Source organism: Elephantulus edwardii, unplaced genomic scaffold, assembly GCF_000299155.1.
Source record: "Elephantulus edwardii isolate Elephantulus edwardi_28Jun2011 unplaced genomic scaffold, EleEdw1.0 scaffold00218, whole genome shotgun sequence".
NCBI classification, from domain to species: Eukaryota; Metazoa; Chordata; class Mammalia; order Macroscelidea; family Macroscelididae; genus Elephantulus; species Elephantulus edwardii.
Window position 1 is genome coordinate 911,394 of NW_006399968.1, and position 7,277 is coordinate 918,670.

Here is a 7,277-nt window from a genome sequence, read left to right on the forward strand (position 1 = left end):
ACACACACAAAAAATAATAAAATAATTTAAAAACAAAAACCAACCACCACAGTTGGGTTTTTGGGAGTTTGTTGTTGTTTTCTTTTTTTTTAATAAAAAAGAATATTCTGGTTACAACAGCAAAGAAATGGAAGCAACCCAAGTGTCCATCAACAAATTAAAGGATAGAGAAGCTGTTATATGTTCACACATGATGGAATACTACACAGGACTGAAAAACAAGTAACTCATAAAATATTATACAAAATGGGTGACTCTGGAGGACATTATGCTGAGTGAAATATCTCAGTCACAAAAGGACAAATACTGCATAATGCCACTGTTGTAAAACAGGACTGACATGGGGATTGGGGAAGAAACTAAGAAAAGAGGGGTTCTGTAATGAGCACTGCATTCAAATAGATGGGGGAAAGAACTGTCTAAAAGAAATATAGGATTAGGTATTATTTGCATGACAATAGTCCAGAATAAGAGGTGCACAGAAAAGTGTACTGGAGGAAGGAAATTGTGCAGCAATGAAAGAATATTTTTAAAGAGAAAAGTGAACTGAGGGAGGAGGAAGGGAAGAAAATGTGCAACAGTGAATGAATGAAAATATAAGTTTTCTGTAAACTTTTGTTAAAATATCAATAAAATAAAATAACAAAAAAGAATATTCTGGTTTTCATCAGTGCTGTAATTTAGATGATGTAATTTTTAACTTATTTCTTGGTCTCGTATCACCTGAATATCTTCTTTTAAATTTAGTTTTATCATTGTGATAAGTATTTCAAAATGTTCTAAAATTATTAGTAATAGTCTCTGATTATAAAATGGTATAAAAAGTGTGATATTAAATGTTTCTTATTTCCCTAATACTTTGCTCACTTTCCTTTAAAGCCTTCACAATTGTTAAAAATGTCAGATTTCCATTTTTTGTCCATAGTTTTTCATGGTCTGGATATTCTTATTATTTACAGTAGCTGGTAGGACACTTCATTTAAAATATCCTGCCAGGTAAAGTATTAGAGTTAAGCATTTTTGTGATTTTTAAATTGATACACCTTTGTTAATTTCACTTACATGAAACATAGCCATTTGTTGTATCTAAATATTGTTCACCCAGGCAAGATCTTGAATTCTACAAGAAACTAAAGTACAGGGAACCTAAGCAGTGAAGGTATTTAATCTACGTAAAAGTAACATTATATAAGATTACCAAGGTTAATTTGCTCTATAGCTCTTAAACATTCTTTTTCACATCAAAGAACTTTTACAGGTAATCTAGTATTTCCACCCTTTAAGTAATTTATATAGATGTTACTAAACCTCAAGAAAGAGAAATGAAGTTTTAAGATTAATCATCTAGGAGTCAGCCATCTGAAATGTTATTAGGACTTCATTCTTAACATAATTTCTTAAACTTGTGCTAACTTGAGCTTCATCTAAGGTTCTACTTGAACTTTCCTCTTTGGCTGTTTTTAAGATAGATAATCCTTCATTAGAATTTATCAGTGCTGATAATGCTTTAGATTATCTTACATCTGGAGGTGAGATATGATCATGGATTGGACAGAGGCATGAGGAAGCCACTTGAAAGTGTTGGGGAAATGGTTCTTGATCTCTTTAGTGGATATATACTTACGTAAACTTTATTATGATATACTCTTAAATTTTGTGCCTTTCATGAAATTGTTATGTGCCATTGATTCATAGCTGATCCTCCAGTGGGTTTTCAGAGGCTGTAAATTGCACGGCAGGCAATTGATCATCTTTCTCCTGCAGAGCAGATGGTGGATTCAAATCGTGTATCTCTGAGTTGACAGAACAGCTTTTTACCACTAGGGTACTAGAATGAAGTACAGATTATTTAAGAGAAGAATGATAGGGAGATTTAAGAACCCTCAAAAATTTATATTGAAACTCTTTATGACCAGTCTGTATTCACTTAGCAGGGACAGTAGTCTTCTAATTTTTATTTCTGAAGTGGAATGAAAGGGAAAATATCCTTTAAGAACTAACTCAGTATTTACCTTCTCAAGGAGACTTTCCTGTTATACATGATTCCATAAGCTGTTCATGTCTGCACCTGTAGTTATTAGGACCTATGCTCAGCACCAACTCTTAACAGTCCCTATCTACAACATAACAAAGCACTGCCCAATCTTGTACACACCTTCTCACTTTTATTGACTATCTCTTTATCTGACATTTTGCATTTGACAATATCTTTTTTTTTAATTAGATTAATTTTTCACATTAACAATGTACATATAGCCATAACAAATGCCAGAGCATGGGGCTCGAGTAAGAGGAGCACTGTTGTGATTGTTCAGGTTATTTATCAACTTGGCTGAACTGTGATTCTCAACTGTGATTGTCAGTTATGTAATAATATTCACTCACCCACACACTACAAATTGGAAATGATTCATGATTGACCCTCCAGCAGGTTTTCAAAGGCTGTTAATTGCTTGGGAAGAGATTGTCCAACTTATTCCCAAGAAGTAGCTGGTGGCTTCAAACCCCCTGCTTTTGATTTGGCAGTGCAATTCATTACCCACTAGGTAATTACTGTTTCCTTGTAATGATGTGCACCCTTTATTTTATGATCCAGTATAGTTGTCGTCTATTTTCATATGACACTGATTTTGCATCATGTTTCTGTACATAATTGCCTTTTTAAAATTTTATGTTTTTGTTTTCTCACTCACATCTTCTGTCTCTGGTCTTCTGATTTGATAATTGAGAGTTAAGAAAAATCTACCTCTTACTGCTCAACAAGTGCTTGGTGAGTTGGAACTTATAGGGAGCCTATGGAAGAGATGATGAAAGATATGATTTAATAATGCTGAGAAAAATAAATAGCTGGCTTTTCCTTCTCACTGTCAAGATTGTAGAAAGACTTGAGTTTTTAATATGGAAGAGCTAGATTTAAGGTCAGAAAGAAGGGATATAAAGGGATTTTTGAACATTTATGTGAGAGAGCACTTGCATTGTACATCTATAAGATTTTCCCCCCTCTAAAATGCTTCCATATTCAATGCAGACTCTATATTAGTAAATATTTTGTGAGAACAATGTGTCCTAAAGACCAGTTTCTATGAAAACTTACTGTGTTCAGTGAATTTGGAGTTAAATCTGACTTGACTGTAAGAAACATCTATACATAAAGTCTTCTTGGCTTGTGTTGTCCTGTTACAAAGTTTTCTGAATAAGCTGAAAATTTGAAAGCTCCCATAGGATCTCTATTCTAGAGAAGTTGGCTTATGCATGCTATCAGAGAATTAATGTCCTCATATTTGGATGGAGACCCATTTAATAATCCTTTTTTGGTATTACACTAACTTAGGAGCTGATAGAGGATCACTCTTGGCTCAGCAGTTGAATGAGGAAAACTAGCAGATCTACACATGCTTGGGAGGGTGGAGGGACAGAGCAGGAGGGGAAGACCCTCTATGAGATAATCGGGATGGGTGTGTCAGAGGCAATGCAGTTGGCGCAGGACAGAGCAGGGTTTAGGGCTGTTGTGCATAGGGTCGCTGAGTCGCAAATGACTTGAAGGCACATAACAACAACAACAACATATAAGTGAAACCATTAAGCTGTGTTAAGGCTGCTTATTTCCTAATCTGATTGTGTCTTATTAGCCCATTGCCTTTGATTGGTGATCATGAATCACCCTAGTCATAAGCTGGCAAGCCTTAAAAAAAAAAAAAGACCCTTCTTGTCCATTTAACATTTGAATTTCTGGAACCAACCAGTTAATGATTATATTGTGTACATTTTTCAGTTCAGAAATCTAAGTCTTGGAATTCTTTAGTGTACTATGTCAGGAATTAAACAAGTCCTGCCAAATTTAAACTGAAAGTTATTATAAGGGGAATAGAAACAAGCAAGGTTACAAGCACTAAGATACATCAACATTGGAGAGCCCTTCATTCACACATAGAGAAAAGAATAGGGACCAGGAGAATTAAAATCCACAGAAGCGCATACTTTGCGAACCTATTTTTTTATTTTAATTTTTCTTTTATAATGTTAGATGGATCTTAGCAGAAAGCAAAGAATACCAGAAGAATGTCTGTCTGTGCTTATTGACTATGCAAAGGCTTTTGACTGTGTGGATCATATATTACCAAATTTAGAAACTCTCAGATTGGAAGATACTAAAAAATGGGAAGAAACAGCTATACTCATCCATTGATAGTTGGAACATGGAGTATTTGAAGTCTGAATCTAGGTTACTAGGAAGTTATAAAAAATTCAGTGGAACACCTCAAAATCAACATACTAGGCATTAGTGAGCTGAGAGGATTGGTATTTGCCACTTTGAATCAGATAATTATCCGATCACACTAGCCAGGGACCCCCACAGCCACCATTGCCAGAGAAATAGATTTTGGGACTCAGGGAGGAGACAGAGTTGGAGCATTCCTAATCTCACCATCTTATCTCAGGTACAGGGACACTAGCCAGGGACTCCCGCAGCCACCATTGCCAGAATTTTCAATTATACTAGGAATGACAAATTGAAGAGGAATGGTTTTGTATTTATAGTAAAAAAGAACGTTTAAAGATCTGTCAGTACAGTGCTGTGAATGAAAGAATACTCTCGGAGCCTGTGCTGCATCCTTCCTTTCCGATCAGCCATCCGTGGTGGGCCCACCGGCAAGATGCAGATTTTCGTAAAAACCCTCACGGGGAAGACCATCATGCTCAAGGTTGAACCCTCGGACACAATCGAGAATGTCAAGGCCAAGATCCAGGACAAGGAACAATTCCTCCTGATCAGCAGAGACTCATCTTTGCTGGAAAGCAGCTGGAAGATGGGCGGACCCTGTCTGACTACAACATCCAGAAGGAGTCCACTCTTCACCTTGTATTGAGACTTTGTGGTGGTGCTAAGAAAAGGAAGAAGTCTTACACCACTCCCAAGAAGAATAAGCATAAGAGAAAGAAGGTTAAGCTGGCTGTTCTGAAGTACTATAAGGTGGATGAGAATGGCAAAATTAGTCGTCTTCGTAGGGAGTGTCCTTCAGATGAATGTGGTGCTGGAGTCTTCATGGCCAGCCACTTTGACAGACACTACTGTGGCAAGTGCTGTCTGACTTACTGCTTCAACAAACCAGAGGACAAGTAATTATGAGTTAATAAAAGACAGTGAATTAACATTTAAAAAAAAAAAGAATACTCTCCATGCACACATGTAACTGTTTTTCAAATATATGCACCCACCAATAAAGCCACAGATAAAGAAGTTGAGAATGTCCACCAACTTTTGCAGTCTGAAATTGATCAACTATGCAATCAAGATACATTAATGATAATGGTAGCAAAGGGTGGGCAAAAAAAGAAGGACTGATAGTTTAAAAATACAGATTCAGAGCAAAACTGAAATTAGAGAATGATAGAATTTTATACAATCAGTGGTTTATTCATTGTAAATACCTTTTTAAAAAAGATCACGTGATGGGCTACCCAAGACAGATTGATGGCATCTGCAGAAAGAATTGATGAAGAGGCTCAATATCAGTGGTCAAAATAAGATCAAGGGCTGATTGTGGAATAGATCATCATTTACTCAAATAAAAGTTTAAATTGAAATTGAACAGAATTAAAACAAGTCCAGGAGAATCAAAATATAATCTTGAGTCTATCCAAACTGAACTTAAAAACACATATCAAGAATAGATTAGATGTATTGAACACTAATGACCAAAGAACAAAATGAAGGTCATTACAAAGACAGGAGGAAAAAAGATCAAAACAGATGTCAGAAGAAACTCTAAAATTTGAAGTAGAATGTAAAGAGGCCAAAACAAAAAGCAGAAATGCTGAAGTAAAAGATAAATAGACAATTTCCAGAGGCAGCTCAAGAAGAAAAGTTTTATAAGGAAAGGTGCAAAGAACTGGAGTTAGAGAAACAGAAAAAATATTCTTAATATTTCAATAACTGAAGGAGCTGAACAACAATTTCAAGCCTAGAGTTGCAATACTTGTTGTTGTATGCCATCAAACCAGAACCAATTCATAACTGACCCTCCAGCAGGTTTTCAGAGGCAATAAATCACATGGGAGGACATTGTCCATCCTTCTACCGCAGAGCAGCAAGTGATTCAAACCACGTGCCTTTGGGATTTCAGTGCAGGCTCTTACCACTAAGCTAACAGAGCAAAATCTTGAATGATGCAGGAAGCTTTAAAAGGTGAAAAACATTGTACTGAAAAGAACTGGTTGACTGAACCATTTTAGGAAGTAGCATGTGATCAAGAATTAATTTTGATACTTGGTAGTGTTGTTGGAATGAGATGATATCTCCTAGTTGTTTTTATTTTCATCTCTCTAATATCTCCACAATCAACAGTCTTGGCATCAGCAGCCAGGATATTAAAAGATATATTCGGAAAGTCTGCTGTCAGAGACCTCTCCAAAGTACTGAAGAACAATGATGTCAGTCTTGAGACTAAGGTGCACCTGATACAGGCCATATTCTTTGCAGTCACTTGCTATGCATCAGAGAGCTGGACAATAACTAGGGATGATAGAGGGAGAATTGATGCCTTTGAGCTGTGGTGTTGGAGAAGAGTATTGAACGTACCATGGACTGCTAAGAGAACAAACAGGTTCATCCGGGAGAGTTAAACCAAGCTGCTCGTTGGAGGCAAGGATTCTGAAGGTTTATGTGACATACTTTGGACATATTGCAAGGAGGGACCAGTTCTGGAGAAGGACGTCATGCTTGGGCATGTGGAAGGACAGCACAGGAGAGCAAGACCCTCCATGAGCTGGATTGATTTCACTGACTGCAATAATGGAGGTAGGTGTGTCAGAGAAAAGATTAGCATATAATAGAGCAAGGTTTAGGGCTGTTGTAAACAGGGTCACTGAAATGGAGTTCACTTGACACCACATAGCAACAACAACTGATAGCTTGGGATTTTTAACTTTTATGTGTTTGTTTGCTATCTGAATGTCTTAATTGGTGAACTGTGTATTCATAACCTGTGCCTGTTTTGCAATCAAAAAGATAATGAACTTGTAAAACATTACAAAGCATGGGGGAGCCTGGAAGAAATTATGCTGAGTGAAATATCTCAATCCCCAAAGGACAAATAATATATAACACTACATACCACCTGAATTTCAGAATCATCTCAGGAACAGGTTTGAGGCCTTGAACACTAATGAGCGAAGACCAGACGAGTTGTGGGAGGATGTCAAAGGTATCATCCAGGAAGAGTGCAAATGGTCATTACAAAGACAGAAGAGGAAGAAAAGACCAAAATGGATGTCAG

At 36.7% G+C, this 7,277-nt stretch overlaps 1 protein-coding gene and 1 pseudogene across 1 annotated transcript in view; both read left to right on the forward strand.

The window, feature by feature from the left end:
- Positions 1–7,277, forward strand: part of LOC102870342 (protein dispatched homolog 1-like) — a 133,707-nt gene that overhangs the window by 38,284 nt on the left and 88,146 nt on the right. The gene's annotated exons all lie outside the window — the stretch shown is intronic.
- On the forward strand, positions 4,656–5,122 carry LOC102869938 (annotated as a pseudogene).